Source organism: Chrysemys picta, chromosome 3 (assembly GCF_011386835.1).
Source record: "Chrysemys picta bellii isolate R12L10 chromosome 3, ASM1138683v2, whole genome shotgun sequence".
In the NCBI taxonomy this organism is placed as follows: domain Eukaryota; kingdom Metazoa; phylum Chordata; order Testudines; family Emydidae; genus Chrysemys; species Chrysemys picta.
Genome location: NC_088793.1, coordinates 137,964,889 through 137,984,965, shown reverse-complemented (window position 1 = coordinate 137,984,965; position 20,077 = coordinate 137,964,889). Strand labels below are relative to the sequence as shown.

The 20,077-nt window shown below is 42.0% G+C and overlaps 1 protein-coding gene across 27 annotated transcripts in view; it reads left to right on the top strand.

The window, feature by feature from the left end:
- The window catches only part of RGS7 (regulator of G protein signaling 7), a 448,509-nt gene that overhangs the window by 65,359 nt on the left and 363,073 nt on the right, over window positions 1-20,077 (top strand). The window contains exon 1 of one of the 27 annotated variants that reach the window (XM_065589113.1): window positions 10,457-10,711. The exons of the other annotated variants lie outside the window; for them this stretch is intronic. The gene's annotated coding sequence lies outside the window, so the exon portion shown is untranslated. Of the gene's footprint in view, window positions 1-10,456; window positions 10,712-20,077 lie in introns of those variants that run through there. 27 annotated transcript variants of the gene reach the window in all.

Sequence of the window (20,077 nt, the reverse complement as noted above, 5' to 3'; positions counted from 1 at the left end):
AGAAAAGTGGCTGTGCTGCCCCATGTTACTAGTTGTCAAACTAATAGCTCATTCAGGCAGCCAGCCCTGGTGCTATGTGGCAAAGCAGAATATATTCAAATGGGGTTGTATGCTTGTGGAAAATGTGTTGTGGTGTTCTCAATGCATGTGGTACCTAGTGAACAAATGTTAGAGTCCTGGCAGATTCATTAGGAAAGTCAGTAAATGAAATCTCTAGCCTGAAACTTTTTGCCTTTTTATGTTAGTTTATATCTTTAGTTACATCAAAAGAATTTGAATGTTGGCTAATGGGAGCTACTGCTAAGTATCTGGGAAGTCGCTACATTTTCCTTAGATTGACCTGTGCGAAGCCTACAAATCTGTCAACAATGACTAAGCAGCTGGTGCCTTGAGTGCTGCCTACTATATGCAATATGATCATTTCACTGTTGCCTTGTCCTCCCAACCTCCACTTCCCTTCCCTCCCCCACCCCATTTTTTTGCTGTCTCTCCATCTGTTGTTTCTTGTCCTACGTTCCACTGGAGGCAGGGCCTTTTTTTATTACATAGTTATACAGTGCCCTATCCCTGAGTGGAGTTTCTACTTCAATATAAACAATAATAATATTGCATTGTCAGCCTGCTGCAAATGCCCTTCTCAATCGTGGCTAATGCTCCTCTCCTGTGGAAAAACCCAATTAAGGGCAAAGAGGCCTTTCCTACAAAATGAATTTCATGGTGTTGCTGCTGCATTCTCTTCTCTTGGTGAGGTTTTTGGCTGTGTGGAGGAGGTGAGGATGTGTCCTAGGTATTTTGACAATAGCAGATTCCATCTCTATAGGTACGAGGGTATTTATGTAGAAAGGCAGCACCAGTGCACCGTTTCCTGAATGTCCCTCTCTTTTGAGAGCATGGTTTACTCAGGAGCTGTGCTCCCACTAGTTCACCTGGTAAACTGGTCTCTTTATGATCTTCCACCAATAGAGATCATGTAGCGGGAGGTAATACCACTTGGCATTTACTAGGGTGACCAGTCAGCAAATGTGAAAAATCGGGACAGGGGGTGGGAGGTAATAGGAGCTTATATAAGAAAAAGACCCAAAAGTCAGGACTGTCCCTATAAAATCAGGACATCTGGTCACTCTAGAATTTACAGGCAAAAGATCCACTGGCTTGGAGAGGAGCTGAGGTATAGGCTTTAGATCCCAGTGTGTTATGAAGAGGAGCTTCACAGGCCCATGGGAACAGAGAAGCATGCTACTTAGTTGCTACTTCCCCTTTTATGCACAAGTGCCACCATCAGATGACATTTGTGAGTGTGCTTCTTGCAAGGGTGTTGGGAGGATAAATGCATTAGAGATTGTGAGGCACTCAAATACTATGATGGGGCCCATATAAGTATCTATGATAGGTAATACTTCCACTTGAATTTTGGCCACTGGGTTGGAGAAATACCTGTTGTTTTGCAGTGCTAGGATAACCAGTTTGGAAATACAAGCTAAATGGAAGGCAGCATATTTGGATTAGGTGTTGGAAGTTTTTGGACCTTTGGATTTAAAATGTTCTGCTGTATTTGGGTAAGATATGGGTCCTGAAAGCAAAATCTTGACAGCTTTGCAAAGGTCACAATAAACAAGCTTCACGTTTCTTTTTATGCAGATTATTTAGCATCAATCAAAGTAGGAAAGAGAAATACTAAAGAACTGAATGTAGAGTACCATTTGTTGTATCCTGCTACTTTATATGTCTAAATTTAGTTGGCACATGATGGATTTTCATTGTCCTTATGCAAGTGGGATCCTATGTGGATTCCTGGGAGGAAAAAATAGAGGCACCTTTAGAAGAGGGTGAGATGGACTAGGACTTAAGGGCCTCCACTGTATCAACATAAATATGGTTTTATACACATGCATTTCAATATGTGACATAAGACCAACGTTTTCCAACTTGGGAGGTTAATGTTTTGCTTCCTACTATAAAGCTAACTTAAGGCATTTAAGTAAAACTGGACTTCTTCAGTAGTGCTGAACATGCACAAATTACACTGAAGGCAACAGGAGCTGAAGATGTTCAGCACCTTTGCACATCAGGTCACTTTTATTTAGGTACCTAAAGTTTGAACTAGAATACGCACACCTCTCGAGGGGGATGGCTTCAAAGACTGATAGCAGAGGAAGTACATTAGCATCCTCCTCCCTACTAGAGAAGGTACATACATTGCCACAATAGCAGATATACAATTGCATTTTTAATACAATGTACCCCAAAGGTAATACTAATTCAATAAGGTTTAACTTAATACAGTAAAGTTTTCTTAATTCTATAAGGTTTGTTTGGGACATTACAGGATATTGTCAGTCGGTCACAGAATCGGGTAAGGTATTTCCACAGCAGAGATGAGAAAATTAGTGCCATTGTACAAGGCAGTGCTAAGATCTCATATAAAACACTGCATACAGTTCTGGTCAACCATATTCAAGAAAGATGAATTCAAACTGGAACAGTTGCAGAAAAAGGCTACTACAATGATCAGTGGAATAGAGGGCCTATTTTATGAGAGGAGACTAAAAGATCTTGAAGTATTTATACTAGCAAATCCAAGATCAAGAGGGGATCTGATTGCCCTAGCTATATACATCAGAGAGTAAACATCTGGGAAGGAGAATAGCTATTTGAGCTAAAAGACAATGGTGGTACAAGAACAAATGGGGATAAACTGACCATGAATAAATTCAGGCTGAAATTAGAAAGCTTCTAACCAGAAGATGAGTGACTTCCTGGAACAACCTCCTAGTAGGAGTAATAAGGTAAGCAAGTGAACTGGTTTTGAAATGGAACTCGATAAATTTATTAAAAGGATTATGTGATGGGATTGCCTGCATGACAGGAGATCCCTTCCTGTCCTATGTTCTGTATTCCTATGTAATACCTTCTTACAGCATGTCTTTTTTTGTGGGCCAACTTACTTTTCCAAGCCCCCTCCTGGATGACAGGCCTGTTCGTAGTTTTAGCAAGAGATCAATGTATTTGGAATGTACTTTACAAGTTGGTACAGCACTAAGAACAAGAAACTATCAAATGTAATTTGTTTTCTGGCACATCCACTAAAATGGTAGTCTTTTACCACTAGTTTTACAATAGTACAAGAGCCACCAGGAAACAAATATAACAAATTTAAGTACTTCCTAAGTGCACAAGTTCAAAATAATTGATTACCTTTCATATAGGGAGATCAGGAGCTAAAAATGCAGCTCTTGCTCCTCCCTGTGCCAGATTTCCCCTTGCTGACACAGGGAGGAGTGAGGAGCTGTGCCACAGAGGTATTCACCTCAGGGGAAGGGCAGGCAGTGCGTCTACTGCCAACTTCCTTTTTTTGGGCTCTACCTTTGGAAGATAGTTTGAAGTTGTGCCAGGGGCTGCTTAACCAACAATGTACCCTTCCCTGCCCAGTGTCACTTCTGGAACAGGGCTGTCTGCTTCCAGGCCCCCAGCAGTGGGAAATCTGGGGATGCATACCCTGCTACGACGACTGTCCCTTTTGGTGAACTTTCTGCCATTGAAGTTCTCATATCATGAGCATAGGTTGGTGTGAATCTAATCTTTTCAGTTGGAATAGTTCTGGTATCTAGCACTGTATGTGTTAAGTTTGTGCTATTTTTTTGTTTTTGTTTTGTTTTTACTAGGTACTAAGGTGTAACTAATGCTCTGAATTAATATACTCCTATAATTGTACTAGAGAGCACTTTGATTTTTTTTAAAAGACTCAAAGCAGTTCTTCCTGAACCTTATTTAATCTGTTAGCTAAATCACATACTGTACACTGTATATTTATTAAGGATAATCTGTTTCTGCTTTTAGGACAAAAAATGTTAAATGACAGATGCCCACAATTCTAACACCAGATGCCACTGATGGAAAGGATTTATGACCTAAATACCCTTAAAGAATTTCATCCCTAAATGCACATTCACAGCAGCATGTGGTCTCACTGAATTAGGTACCTGGAGTGGCTTCTGTTATCACCAGTAATATTAGACTAGATCTGCTGACCTGCTACTGTCAGTATCTTTTAGTTTGATTGGGAAAAAATACCTTGTTCGGGTAAAAAAAAAATACAATATTTCTGATAAATTAGCACAAGGACTATTTTCGTCTTAATCTGTTTGGTGCAATCAGTGACCACTTCCATTGACTTCAGTGCATGCAGGCATGGGCCTATTGTGTGTACACATGCAATACAATACTTTAGGTGGGGGTTGGAAGTACTTAAGAAGGTATGTTGTCTCTTTTTCCCAGGATGATGAGGGGACACAGAGAGAATGCAACAGAGGGTCCTGTGGCACCTTTAAGACTAACAGAAGTATTGGGAGCATAAGCTTTCGTGGGTAAGAACCTCACTTCTTCAGATGCAAGTAATGGAAATTTCCAGAGGCAGGTATAAATCAATATGGAGATAATGAGGTTAGTTCAATCAGGAAGGGTGAGGTGCTCTGCTAGCAGTTGAGGTGTGAACACCAAGGGAGGAGAAACTGCTTCTGTAGTTGGATAGCCATTCACAGTCTTTGTTTAATCCTGGTCTAATGGTGTCAAAGGGTAGGTCTACACTTACCTTCGGGTCCGGCGGTAAGCAATCCATCTTCTGGGATCGATTTATCGTGTCTTGTCTAGATGCGATAAATCGATCCCGGATCGATCCCGGAAGTGCTCGCCGTCGACGCCGGTACTCCAGCTCGGTGAGAGGAGTACGCGGCATCGATGGGGGAGCCTGCCTGCCGCATCTGGACCCGCGATAAGTTCGAACTAAGGTACTTCAAATTCAGCTACATTATTAAAGTAGCTGAATTTGCGTACCTTAGTTCGAAATGGGGGGTTAGTGTGGACTGGCACAAATTTGCAAATGAACTGGAGCTCAGCAGTTTCTCTTTGGAGTCTGGTCCTGAAGTTTTTTTGCTGTAAGATGGCTACCTTTATATCTGCTATTGTGTGGCCAGGGAGGTTGAAGTGTTCTCCTACAGGTTTTTGTATATTGCCATTCCTGATATCTGACTTGTGTCCATTTATCCTCTTGCGTAGTGACTGTCCAGTTTGGCCAATGTACATAGCAGAGGGGCATTGCTGGCAAATGATGGCATATATAACATTGGTGGACATGCAGGTGAATGAGCCGGTGATGTTGTAGCTGATCTGGTTAGGTCCTGTGATGGTGTTGCTGGTGTAGGTATGTGGGCAGAGTTTGCATTGAGGTTTGTTGCATGGGTTGGTTCCTGAGTTAGAGTTGTTATGGTGCGGTGTGTGGTTGCTGGTGAGAATATGCTTAAGGTTGGCGGGTTGTCTGTGGGCGAGGACTGGCCTGCCTCCCAAGGTCTGTGAAAGTGAGGGATCATTGTCCAGGATGGGTTGTAGATCACTGATGATGCGTTGGAGAGGTTTAAGCTGAGGACTGTAGGTGATGGCCAGTGGAGTTCTGTTGGTTTCTTTTTTGGACCTGTCTTGTAGCAGGAGGTTTCTGGGTACACGTCTGGCTCTGTTGATTTGTTTCTTTATTTCCTTGCGTGGGTATCGTAGTTTTGAGAATGCTTGGTGAAGATCTTGTAGGTGTTGGTCTCGGTCTGAGGGGTTGGAGCAGATGTGGTTGTACCTCAGCACTTGGCTGTAGACAATGGATCGTGTGGTGTGTCCGGGGTGGAAGCTGGAGGCATGAAGGTAGGCGTAGCGGTCGGTGGGTTTTCGGTATAGGGTGGTGTTAATGTGGCCATCGCTTATTTGTACTGTGGTGTCTAGGAAGTGGACCTCCCATGTAGATTGGTCCAGGCTGAGGTTGATGGTGGGGTGTAAGCTGTTGAAATCACGGTGGAATTCTTCCAGGGTCTCCTTCCCATGGGTCCAGATGATGAAGATGTCATCAATGTAGCGTAGGTAGAGAAGGGGCGTGAGTGGATGAGAGCTGAGGAAGCGTTGTTCCAGGTCAGCCATAAAAATGTTGGCATATTGTGGGGCCATGCGGGTGCCCATAGCGGTGCCACTGGTCTGGAGGTATATATTGTCACCAAATTTGAAATAATTGTGCGTGAGGATAAAGTCACAGAGCTCAGCAACAAGTTGTGCTGTGTCATCATCAGGGATACTGTTCCTGACAGCTTGTATTCTATCTGTGTGTGGGATGCAACAGAGGGTCCTGTGGCACCTTTGAGACTAGCAGAAGTATTGGGAGCATAAGCTTTCGTGGGTAAGAACCTCACTTCTTCAGATGCAAGTGAATCTGAAGAAGTGAGGTTCTTACCCACGAAAGCTTATGCTCCCAATACTTCTGTTAGTCTCAAAGGTGCCACAGGACCCTCTGTTGCTTTTTACAGATTCAGGCTAACACGGCTACCCCTCTGATACTTGTGTGTGGGATGTTTGTGTAGAGAGCCTCTACATCCATGGTGGCTAGGATGGTATTTTCTGGGAGGTCACCAATGCATTGTAGCTTTCTCAGGAAATCAGTGGTGTCACGGAGATAGCTGGGAGTGCTGGTGGCGTAGGGTCTGAGTAGGGAGTCCACATATCCAGACAGTCCTTCAGTGAGAGTGCCAATGCCCGAGATGATGGGGCATCCAGGATTTCCAGGTTTGTGGATCTTGGGTGGTAGATAGAATAACCCTGGTTGGGGCTCTAAGGGTATGTTGATTTGTTCCTGTGTTAGTGTAGGGAGTGTCCTGAGTAGATGGTGCAGTTTCTTAGTGTATTCCTCAGTGGGATTTGAGGAAAGTGGCCTGTAGAATTTGGTATTGGAGAGTTGTCTGGCAGCCTCCTTCTGGTAGTCAGACCTGTCCATGATGACAACAGCACCTCCGTTATCAGCCTCTTTGAAGATAATGTCAGGGTGGTTTCTGAGGCTGTGGATGGCATTGCGTTTTGCACGACTTAGGTTATGAGGCAAGAGATGTTGTTTTTTCACAATTTCTGCCTGTGCACGTCAGCGGAAGCATTCTATGTATAGGTCCAGACTGTCATTTCGACCCTCAGGAGGAGTCCATGTGGAGTCGTCCTTCCTGTGTTGTTGGTGGGAGGGTATCTGTGTATCAGTGCGCTGTTCAGTGTTATCCTGAAAGTATTCTTTGAGTTGGAGGCAGCGAAAGTAGGCTTCCAGAACTGTATCATGTTCGTGGGGGTGCTGGGGCAAAAAGAGAGTCCCCGAGATAGGACAGACTCTTCTGCTGGGTTGAGTGTGTAGCTGGATAAATTGACGATATTGCTGGGTGAGTTAGGGGTACCCCTGTTGTGGCCCCATGTGGCAGGTAGGATTTTAGACAGCTTACGGTCCTTTTTCCTTTGTAGAGAGGTGAAGTGTGTAATGTAGATCTCCTGTCTTATTTTAGTAAAGTCCATTTGTGTGGAGGGTTGGTTATTTATGAAAGTCTCCAGGTTGGAGAGCTCTTTCTTGATGTTTGAGAATGCATTTTCTTAAGGAGCTTTTGTTTCCTTAATGTTGAGCACTGCTTGGAACCACCTTCTTAGTCTCTTCTCTAGCCTGGGATGCCAAGTGCCATGCTGGCCTACACACCGGCTGGATTCTCATGCATTTGGGACAGGGTTGGTGAGGTTTTATGTCTGTGCAGTGATTAGAACAATGGAACCCAGTCTGGCAGGGTCTTTTAGGCACCACCACAGTTGAAATGCTCACTAATAATAATATGGCTAGGCTTCTGGGGTGTTCCTGAGGTTGCTCCTCCTGGATCCTGTGGCCTGTACTTTGTAGGAGGCCTCTCTGCCTCCCTCCTTGCTGTTACATTTTTTTGGATCCAAACAGGAAGGGGCAGAATTAATCAGAGGTGACATCTAGTAGGACACAAGGCAAAGGGGGCAACTACTGGCCCCAGGCTCCCCCGCCTCTTGTAACCGTCCCATTCAGTTCACTGTTTCCTCCACCCAGGTAACCACTTCCCTGGACACACTTCAGGATCAGCTTACCCATCCCACCTACCCTGTCAGGTTTTGAGTAGCTCCATGTCCTACCCTCACCATGACTTAAAGATTAGCCGGGGTTTGATTGAGGGTATGAAATGAGTGCCTCCCTTTCATCCATGAGAAACATCACTTACAAACATAGCTGCCAAGGTTTGCCTGTTCTTTCAGTTTCTGATGCTCTTCTTTCTTTGGCTTTCTCTAGTTGGTTATCAGTGTCTCTGGAACCCTTTTCTCCTTCCCATAGACGCTGGATCATTCTATCTCTTTCATTTGAGTTCTGCATTCAGTAGACAGAATGTAAGCCATGCCCTTGAAGGCACATTACCTCTGTGGAAGTCAATTGCTGTCCACATGCATGTCCTAGAGCAGAAATTGGCCTTTATTTTTATCTCCCTTTCCTTCTTCCCTTGATCTCTGTTTTAACTTAATCCTTGTACTACTTTCTGTCATTTATCTCTGCCTCTCTCCTGTCTTTGCTTTTCTGGCCCACTCCTCCCCCCCCCCCCATCTTCTGTCTGTGTTGTCCTTACTGGAAGACCATGTTTCTCATTCACATTAGCAGCATGTGGTACTGCTTCATTGGAAATGCTCTGGTTTTGTAGATGGATTAACCTTGAAATGCCAAATTGTGATGTTTTCGGTCTGGTCTATTTTCAGTGGGGTTAGCCAGGTGTGGTGGATGAAGGTCTGTATTTATAACAAACCATAAGGCAAGCTCCTAATTTTAGATATTAGTCAACTAGTCCTATGGAAAGATGGCTGTTATGGCAAATTGGGAATATCACTGATATGTCATGGCAAAATTGAGTCACAATTTTTGTAGCTGAAATAAGTGAAAACACTTTTTCAAATATCGTAAGTGGCTGTTCCTATTTGTTAAGTGAATCGTGGCCAGTGGCAGCCGGGATCGGCCGAACCTGCGGACGTAGCAGGTAAACAAACCCACCCAGCCCACCAAGGTACTTACCCTGGTGGGCCGTGGGCCAAAGGTTGCCGATCCCTGGTCTACACCTCCGATTGCTTGCCTGGCTGTTGAGGGAGAGAAAATGGACTTAGGGTAATATAGGGGAAGAAAGAGACATTTTAGTTATCTATTTCTTAGGGGACATAGGGAACAGGAGCCTGTGAAAGTTGTATTTTCTTGGCCTAAAGGACAGGAGTTCCTGATAACTTGCTGTGAGGTGAGATTGTTTTAGGTAAAGATGTAACTTGCTAAACTTAAGTTTTAGTCATAGTGTATTTTGGTTTATTGTTTGTAATCATAGCTGTCTCTTTTTCTCTTGCTTAGTATCTTTTAAGTCTCTGTTCTTTGTTAATAAACTTATGGTTGTTTTATTACAAAATCATCGCACTGCTGTGTGTTAAAGTGAAGTGTGAATCTTCAGCTAACCTAACAGGCTGATGTGTGGTCTGTCTCTTTGCGTGAAAGGGATTGGACACTGGAGGGAGACATCTCTGGGGAACTCAGGAACTGGGTTCACTTATTATTTTCTGGTAGGCAAGGTTCAGATTGGCAGATTCTTGAAGAGTTTGCTGGCAAGGCAGACAGGCTGGTGTGTCAGAGAGCTAACACACAACTTAATAGCAACAAAATTCTTACTCTTGCTAAGGTAGAGGGGTAACACTGGCTCACAGTTCTGGGTGTTCTGAGCAGAATGTCACACAAGTTTGCCACGGATCCTGGGTATGTACTCAGATTCTTAAGCCATGCTGAAGCCCAAGCCACTGAGTTTGTACCCAGGGTTCCCAAAAGTCTTGTACTCGGTTTGCTAGCCTGTGCTGCTGCATCTTTATTACGAACCTGGGACAGCTAGATTAATGCTAGTGCAGATATACCTGCTTGTGTTCCATTTACACCTTCACCTGTAGTGTAGATATATCCTTACTAGAGCTGCAGGTGCTGAGCACCTCTGAAAATCGTGCCACTAATTTTTATATATTTATTTTTGGAAACTTAATGCTCCCAGGACTGTTTGGCAGTTGAGATACTTTTTAAAAACATATTGCTGAATCTGGTGGTGCATGTGACTTTGCAAATTACTTTTCACAAACATTTTTGTCAGTAAAACTAGAATGTTTGAATAGCCTCAAGAAGCAAACATAAGGAGCACAAGTATGGCTGAAGCAAATTAATTGAAAGTGTATGATTATCATTGGAAAGTGTTTGGGAAATATAAATGCAGCTTGAAAAAGAGATACAAGACAAACATTTGTGCAAAAAGTGCAGCCAACCTCACACAAGAACAAAAGAAAATGTTTGACAGTTTCAAGCTAAAGAAACAGCAAGAAAAAATTGTTTGATTTGGAGTCAATCATCTACCCTTTTCCTTGTGCCTTTAGTTCTCAATAGAACAAAGAGAAATTATTCTCAAGTTTACATATTTCATCAAAACCTACACTATTATTCCATAGCCAATGATCACTTAAAATAATTTCCCCAGCTCTCTACACAGACAATTTCAAAATAACTCCCACAGAACTTGTTATGATTGTCTTTAAAGCTAGCAGTAGCTCACAAATGGAAAAAAACAGAACCTTTTAGTGCAGTACTTTTTAGTCTGCCTAATATGGAGAATATATTTTTGTAGAAAATATTTTTTGAGATGAACTAAATGGGACAATAGATGTCTCCTTACATGAGGGAATAGTGTCTTTCTTTTCAAGGATACAGGGCTGGACTAGCTGCAGGGAGTGAAATCCTTCCAACACACATGCTTTGGAGAGTTGAGAGATTTGGCGGTGAGCATCATGGAGAAAGTAACTCTAGAAAGGAGAACAAAAGGTAGGGATTTATTTTTTGCTCTAGAATTTGGCTGAAGTGAGACCCATCTATTATATTTACTTTGGGTTCTGGGAGAGGGAAGCACTGTTACATTAGTTTGGCTCTGAAAGCAGTGAATCATAGATTTCAGCTATGAAATCATTTACCATGTGGCATTAATAACTTTCAGAGATAATGACTAGGCATGATCAGGAGCAGAGTTTCAAAAAGGGATCTGCACAATTGGGCACACCTGACTTGACATGCAAATAAAATATTTGTACATGTTAATGTATAACTGGACATGCCTGCTAGGAAAGAGCTTATCCATACACACAGTTGTGATATTTGCATGTGTTAGATACACTCTCTATTATGTACCATTAGAGATGCACAGTCTTCCTTGAAAACCTGCTCCGTAATTTTTGGTTGATTTGGTTAATTAACACTAATGTGCCTGTTTCAGGGATGGATTTAGATACTCTAGTGTGCATAATCTATACAGATGCTTTTATATGCAGCTGGAAATTAAAGGTATGTGTAATCTGCTGTATACACTATATAAGTTCATCAAAGGACACATTAAAATGCATCCTTCTATGTGGATTACAACTGTTAGGTATAAGTCACAAAACGAGTGGAACAGCTATTTTAATATATTAAAAATGTATATAAAATACAATAATGGTACTATACACTATTATAAATTGTGGTAGTATGTGTTGAACGATACCGTTTTACTGATGTGACCTTTAAGATTTTCAGATTCATCTGAAGAACTGAATTCATGGTAATTCATTGCTTTCTTAGCCTACTGCCTGAAAGAGAATTGCACATGGGAAGGGTAGATGGAAAGCACAGAAGGGTGGTCAGTTCAATCATCACATTTCTAGCTAACCTAGGAGAATAATATCAAAATGATCAGTAACACAATAGGAGATCTTTCAGTAGTACCTGTTTAGACAAGAAGTGTTACAGCAGGTGAGCAAACATTGATATGGCTGCCATGGGATTCTTCTCCATTGTGTGGGGAGCGGGGGGGGAGGAGAGGGGGGAGGATGTAGGTGCGTGGCAAACATTACTTTTTTTTTAATAGATGTAAAAGACTAAGTGATGTGAAAGGACATTCTGGGGAAAACATGCATTTTTTTTCTTATTGCACAAGCTCATATCCTGAAACAAGTAAATGACTAAATTGACTGGGCCAAATTCTGCCTTCTAATATGCTCAGATACCATGGTGATAAGCTCAGTATATTTAGATGGGTGTGGGATGTTCTCATTGACTCATACTCAATTCTTATATAATTAGAGCTGGTAAGGAATTAGTTAACAGAATGGTTTTTCATAGGAAGATGTCAATTTGTCAAAACTCGTACATTCCCACAAACAGTTTTGCTTTCGACTATTGTTTTGTTAAGAAACAGTTGCTCAGGTCCAGAATGGAATGTCTAGTCAGAGAAAGAAATGCACCCTTCATTCAGGCCAGGGATTGGAATCTGGGTTTCCCACACAAGTTCGCTGTCCGCAGTGGTATTGTGTACTCTCCCTTGTTCAATAAAAAATCAGAGAGAGAAACTTTGACAGGTCTCAGTTTCATCCCAATGTAGAACAGGGACATTTTCAAAATATTGGACTTTCATAGGACAGGAAAACCATTTCCCACTCCTCTATCTAGGGTGACCAGATAGCAACTGTGGAAAAAAATGGGAAAAGGGATGGGGGTAATGGGGGCCTATATAAGAAAAAGTCCCCAAAAATGGGACAGTCCCTATAAAAACAGGACATCTGGTCACCCTACCTCTATCTCTAATATACAATAGCGCTAATGGAACTGAGATTTAGGGCTTCTTTACATGGTGATATAGTGCATGGCAAGTCAGGGTGTGACGTTACTGCTGTTCCAAACAGCACTGTATTTCAGAGCTCACAATGGAACTTCTTTAGTGTTATAGCAGCACCCATATGGCCACTTAGAACAGCAGGCTAGTGTGCTGGAGATTCACACCCTGGTTTGCTGTGCACTAAATTGCTATGTAGATAAGCCCTTAGAGAAATGTATTCATGAAGTGCTCAGGAAGGCATGCATATGGGAGTGAAGCTGCATCTCTGTGGAATAATCTGTTCAATATTTATGAAATAAAAAAACTTTTGGAGTCAGTTTATACTCTACTGGCATTGTTTGTGAGAAGTTGTTGTAGTAAGTTTGACACGTTATAAAGCATTACATTTGGAGAAACCAACTTTTCTGATCCTGCCTATTGTTCTGGTTTTCATTAAAAATAAAGTTAGCCCATTTTATACTTTTTTTTTTTTCTCTTCAGGAAACCTTTTCCATGTTGGAAGCTTCACTCTGAAGTTTAAAAATGCAGTGAGTCAGAGCTTTCAGATTGTTGTAGCTGTGCAGCCTTGTTGAGCTCAACATGGTTGCACCTAACTAAAAAAAGAGAGAATCTCTCAACAAAGCTTATTCTCTTAGGCTTCCTGCTCCCCTCAACTTTAACCACAATATTTTTCTTGTGACTTCCTTTTAAATTAAGAATATATATATATATATATATATTCTCAAAGCCCTTACAGTTTGAAAGCTTTAAACAGATGTTTTTACAACCAATGGTGGTGGAGTATGTATCTGTATGTTTTTAAAAAATTACATATGTAACAGGGATAACATGGGGGGGGTGGAAATCTTTCTTCTGCTTATCATTTGGTTCGCTTTCTTTATCCTCATCATTCAAGATGTTGGAATTCATGATAGGGTTCTCAATTTTATTCTAGTATGAGTATTTCTCTTCAGAAATTATTTTGCATTGCTCTCTTGCTATTTTTTAGCAACTTAGAACACTATCTAAAAGTACGAGAATGGGCTAAATTATTTTTTCTTTAGAAGATAGTGACTATATAGTAATTTATCTGTGATAGTGATAGCATATTAACATACTAGAATTTTAACATTACATAGGCTCATCCCACAGCTCACTTTGGTTTATGGATGACCTGTAACAACAGTAGTGAGAGGGAAGATGATTAGAGCTTTGGGATAAATGTGTCTATAACATGGATTCCTAAATGTTTTGGCCGCAATGCTTATGCTTGCAGAAAGGGATAAAACAAGATACAACCCAAACCCTGTTCAACTTTTAGAAAAGTTTAATTCTCTTTACTGACTCAACGCTTCCTAGTTGACTGTGAAAGTAGAAAATCTGAATTCACAAGAAAACTTGTTCTCGTGAGATTCCCAACCAGTCCAGTTTTTCAGAGCGTAGAACTGGACTTAATTTATATAAGATTCTGATGATCATCTGGACTTTTGGGTGTTTATCTAAACTGAGCCTTTTGGAGGTTCCCTTGTCAAATTTACATGTAGGATGACCAGATGTCCAGATAAAATCGGGACTGTCCCGATATTTAACCCTTTGTCCTGCGTCCCGATCAATGTACGATTGGGATGCCATTTGTCCCAATATTCAGGTAAGGAGGCAAGCAGGAGGGAGGCACTGACCCCATGGGTGCCCTAGGGCTGGTGCACCCACGGGGGAAAATTGCAGCCAAGCTCCCCCCTCCTCGCCACCTTCTCCCCCCGCTTTCCCCAGTGCGCCATGTCTCCACTCCTCCCCCCCCAGCGCTTCCCGCCACCTAGCAGCTGTTTGGCAGTGCTTAGCGCTCTCCAGAAGGGATGGGAAGGAGTGGGTATGTGGCGTGCTCAGGGGAGGAGGCGGAGAAGAGACAAGGCAGAGGCGGGGACTTGGGGGAAGGGGGTGGAGTGGGGGTGGGGCGAGGGCGGTGCAGGGGCAGGAAGGGGCGGTGGGTGGGTGAGCACCCACCCGGCAGAAGGGAAGTAGGCACCATAGGGGTGAGTGGCAGGTGGGGAGGTGAAGAGGTGAGCGGCGAGTGAGCGAGCGGGGAGGTGAGCGGTTGGTGGGGGACTGAGGAGGGACACAGCAAGCTAGTGGCAGCTGGGGGATGAAGAAGGGTGCGGGACCTGGGGCAGAGTGGGGGCGGAGCCTGGGAGGAGTGGGGGTGGACTGTGGGCGGGGCTGATGGCACCCCAATGTGTCCCGATATTTTAGTCTGGTGATCCGGTCACCCTATTTACATGCGTCAAATAGGACTGCTTATTGATTGAGACATCTTCAGACTCTAAAACACTTATTTGAGAAGGTTGCTCACATGTTCCTTTTTGAAAAACAGAAACCGATTTCTCTGAGGAAAAACACTATGTGAACTGTATCAGAGAGGTAGCCGTGTTAGTCTGAATCTGTAAAAAGTAACAGAGGGTCCTGTGGCACCTTTAAGACTAACAGAAGTATTGGGAGCATAAGCTTTCGTGGGTAAGAACCTCACTTCTTCAGATGCAAGTAATGGAAATTTCCAGAGGCAGGAAGTGAGGTTCTTACCCACGAAAGCTTATGCTCCCAATACTTCTGTTAGTCTTAAAGGTGCCACAGGACCCTCTGTTACTATGTGAACTGAAGCTCTCAGTGCTGCAGAGCATGCAGGCAATAGTTAGTGCTTTCATTAAGACAAGCAAACAGATAATTGCTGGTTTTCTTTCTATAACCCTCCGTGAGTCATAATATGTAATAGTTAACATATATCATGGCTGTAAAAAATGGTGCTAATAAATCAAGTGTATGAGTACCAAGTGACCTTGTTAAATCTGATCAGATACAATATAGAATAAAAGGGCCCTCCGTGCTGCTTAGTTGTATATGGTTATTTCTTGATTTGCAACCATAAGGAGACGGCACACCTGAAAATCAACATTGCATTTACAAATTTTAAATTACATAGACCTCATATGTTTTCTCCTCAGACAATTCTTGCCTTCATGAGAGATTGGATGTGCCGTGATATTCACTTTAAATAATTTCCTAAATATCCCAGTTGCTATAGCAGCCAGTGCTGATGATGGCATTTACATGCAGAGCACTTAGTGAGAAGATTTACAGAAAAGTCATCAAAAATGGTCAAGTTTGTCAGTTTTTTTCATAGCCCACCTATAAAGCAGCTCATTATGCAGCTCTTTCCCCCAGGAACCAAAAGATATGTTATAGCTAGCACAGCTAGAAACATAATAGAGGAGAAATTAAGGCCAAAGCTGCCTTCTGTATGGTCTTGGCTTTGTTTAATTAACTCTTTCAGGCTCTCACTTGCATGCAGGAGCAAAACCTTCCCTATTTTCCATTTCTCATATTCAGTAATTTAAGCATTGCCATGATTTTTGCTAATAAAGCTGAGCCGAATACATTTTTTTCTTTTAAAATGAAGACTAGTGTAGCAAATAAATTAATTTGCAATTACGTTAATGGTGATGTGAATTTCCATTGCCTCTGAAAGGGTTCTAGATTCCAGCTTTGCAGATTGAATTTTGTCCACAGAAAAGCTAAAACATGGGCATCTTTTCCTCATTGCCCTACCAATCTACCCCAACCATAAACTGTAGGTATCACCACTGGGTGAGAGGATAATTCAGTCTCTCCCTCAGGCTTAGGTCTCTGCAGTTCCTCTGTGTCCTAATTATAATAATAAATTTATGGAGATATACCTATCTCAGAACTGGAAGGGACCCCAAAATGTCATTGAGTCCAGCCCCCTGCCTTCACTAGCAGGACTAAATACCGATTTTTGCCCCAGATCTCTAAGAGGCCCCCTCAAGGATTGAACTCACAACTCTGGATTTAACAGACCAATGCTCAAACCACTGAGCTATCCCTCCCCCCTTTGTGATGTGGGCACCTGAACCAAAACTCATTTCATGTTGGCCACTGAAGCATCATGGGAAAAAGTTGAGTTTAATGAGTGCTGACCTGGGATGAATTTTAATCTATGCTGTAGCAGTGAAGGGCTTTTCTAGACCCAAACCAGTCCTGTTTGTTTGTTGGCCTTTTTATGGTGCTCTTCACTAATATTTATATACCTCCAAAGGTAATGGATTTAGCTCCACAACATACCTGTGAGGTAGGAAAATATTCTGCATACACTGCAGGTGAGAAACTTGAGGCATCAAGGTGAAATAATTTGCTCAAGGTCACAGACTGCATTAGAGAACAGACTAGAACAGAACCCTGATATGCCAGTCCAGTGCCCGTAACCACAAGACCATCCTTTCTCTTCTTCCAATTTGAGTAAGGCAATATTTTGTTTGTTCTAATTGGCTCAAGATCAATTAAACAAAACAACATTCTGTTTTTGGATCCACATAGGTGGTAAAGTTGATTGGCAGGACTGACCCTAGATTTTGACAGGTTTCAGAGTAGCAGCCGTGTTAGTCTGTATCCGCAAAAAGAAGAACAGGAGTACTTGTGGCACCTTAGAGACTAACAAATTTATTAGAGCATAAGCTTTCATGGACTACAGCATCCGAATAAGTGGGCTGTAGTCCACGAAAGCTTATGCTCTAATAAATTTGTTAGTCTCTAAGGTGCCACAAGTACTCCTGTTCTTCTTTTTCCTAGATTTTGAGTGATCCTGTAACGTAAATATATCCAGAACTCAAGACCTGGTAATAATGATGGGCTGTAACTACCCACACATCCATTGGAAAAATATGTACAGTAAGTTCTTGGAGTATGTTTCAGATGGTGGAGTAACTAACCAGAGGGAAGCCATTTTAGACTTGATTCTTGCTAACAGGGAGGAATTAGTTGCAAATATGAAGGTGGAAGGCAACTTGAGTGAAAGTGATCATGGAATGGTAGATTTCCTGATTTCTTAGTAAAGGAAGGAAAGAGCAGCAGAATAAGGATGGTGGACTTCAAAAGCGTGGACTTTAATAAACTCATAGAACTTGTAGATAAGGTTCCATCGGAAGAAAATCTGAGGGGAAAACGGGTTCAGCACAGCTGGCACTTTCTAAGAGACAATACTAAAGTCACAAAGGCAAACTCTCCAGATGCAAAGGAAAGACAGGAAGAATAGTAAGAGGCCAATATGGCACCATCAGGAGCTCTTTAATGCTCTGAAAATCAAAAAGAAATTCTACAAAAAGTGGAGACAGGGACAAATTGCTAATGATGAGCACAAAAGAATAAACCAAGCATGTAAGGACAAAATCAGAAAGGCCAAGAGACAAAATGAGTTACATCTTGCAAGGGTTACAGAAAGGCAGTAAGAAGAGGTTCCTTAAATATACTAGAAGCAAGAGAAAGACTAAGAAAAGTTTAGGTTCGCTACTTAGAGGAGAAGGAGAGTTAATAACAGACAACACCAAGAAAGCTGAAGTATTTAAAGGTATTTAATGTCTATTTTGCTTCAATGTTCTTTTAAAAAAAATTGTGACTGTATGCTTAACACACTTAATATTAACAAAAAGGGGGAAGGTATATGAACCGGAAGAACAGATTAAAGAATATTTATTTTAATTAGATGAACAAACTATTAAACAATCAATTTGTAAGCACCTAAAAGATAAGAGGATAAGTAATAGCCAACATGCATTTGTTAAGAAGAAATCAAACCAGACCAACCTAATTTTCCTTCTCTGACAGGGTTACTGGCACCAGGCACCAACAGTTGCAGGGCAGAGGTGACACAGTCCCTCACTGGTCTGAAGTGCACCTTGGAATGTCATACTTGAATAATGGAGTGGAGAGTATGTTTATAAAATTGGTAGATGACACCAAGCTGGCAGAGATTTAAAGCATTTTGGTGGCAGGATTAGAATAAAAAGGAACTTGATACATCAGAGAATCAACCTGAAATCAACAAGATGAAATTCAATAAAGACCCATGCAGAGTACTACACTTAGGAAGGAAAAAATCAAATGCACAGTTACAAAATTTGGAATAACTGGATAGGCAGCATTAATGCAGATAGATCTATGTGTTACAGTTCAAAAAAAATTCTGGGGTGTATTAACTGAAGTGTCATATGTAAGGTATGGCAGGTAACTGAACTGCTCTACTTGGCATTGGTGGGGATTCAGCTGCAGTTTTGTACAGTTTTTGGCCCCACACTTTAGGAAAGATGTGGACTAACTGGAGATAGTCCAGAGGAGAGCAACAAAAATTATAAAAGGTTAGGAAACCTGAACTGTGAGGAAAGGTTAGCCTGGAAATGTTTTGTCTTGAGAAAAGACGACCTGGGAAGGGATGGGGGTGGGGACCTGATAAGTCTTCAGATATGTTAAGCGTTATTTATAAAGAGGAAGGTGATCAATTGTTCTCCATGTCCACTGAAGGTAGGACGAAAAATAATCTACTTAAGATGCGACAAGGGAGATTTAGGTTAGATGTTGTTTGCTACGCTTATAGTTAGAAAGTTTTTCCTAAGTACTGAAATAGGTTACCGAAGGAGGTTGTGGAATCCCTGTCATAGGAGGTTTTAAAGAACACGTTAGACAAATACCTGTTAGGGATGATCTAGATATACTTGGGCCTGCCTCAGTGTAGCAGCGATGGACTAGATGACCTTTCAAGGTCCCGTCCAGCCCTACATTTCTATGATTCTCAATTGGGACTCATGCAATTCCTTCTATGTGCATTATGAAGTCCCCCAATGGCTACCTTCTTATGACAGTGAGTGGAAATATTGTGGTACTTTTGAGCTTGTGGATTTGTACAGCCACAAGGGAAAAAGATCAGAGCACTATTAAGAGATTTCTCTGGTAGTGAGTATTTGCTAGAGGGTGACATCGCAATATGCAGATGGGTAGGGAGAAGAGGCTGAGAGAGATGGTGGTTCTATTACTGAACTGCTGTGATTCACTCCCTGGTGTATAGGTTCTTGTCTTCAAGGGAAATGTGGGGAGTACTAAGCTACCAGAAAAGAAGGGACTAGTTCTGAGAGAGCTGGAGCCAACTAGAACTAGTTGATGATCCCTAACTAGTGACATAAGTGGTTGGTTTAGGGTTATGGTAGCCTCTGACAATATATGACAATAAGTGTTTGTATTAATTACACATTTTGATCTGTATCCAGATATATATTCTTGACTTCTAAGATAGGTGTTAGACTAACAAAGGGGCTCAGATAGTTTCAATATTCTCACCTCCAGGGAAGACAGAAGTCAGACCAATGATTACAACCCATTGAGACTGAATGGGTCTAACTGCTCAAATAATGGAGCAGCTGCCACATGGGCCATCTCCTGGATAGACCTTCACAGATATTCTGGCTAATGGGGGAAAAAATGTCTCAGGCACTAGGAAACTTCATGCCTAGGACCTAAAACTAAGAAGCAAGGCGGAAGACTTAAATCCATCTTCCCTGAGAGAGAGGGAAGACCAGGCTGACACAGGATTATCTGGGCTTGCTGGGAGAATGTAAGTTGGTTCTGTTCTGTTCCTGTAACTTAAAAGTTGTAACCAGCCAGCAGATGGCACCTAAGCATGAGCAGCCATGTCCTGAGAATCAACGACCTAGAGGGGCGAGAAGCACGGGGAT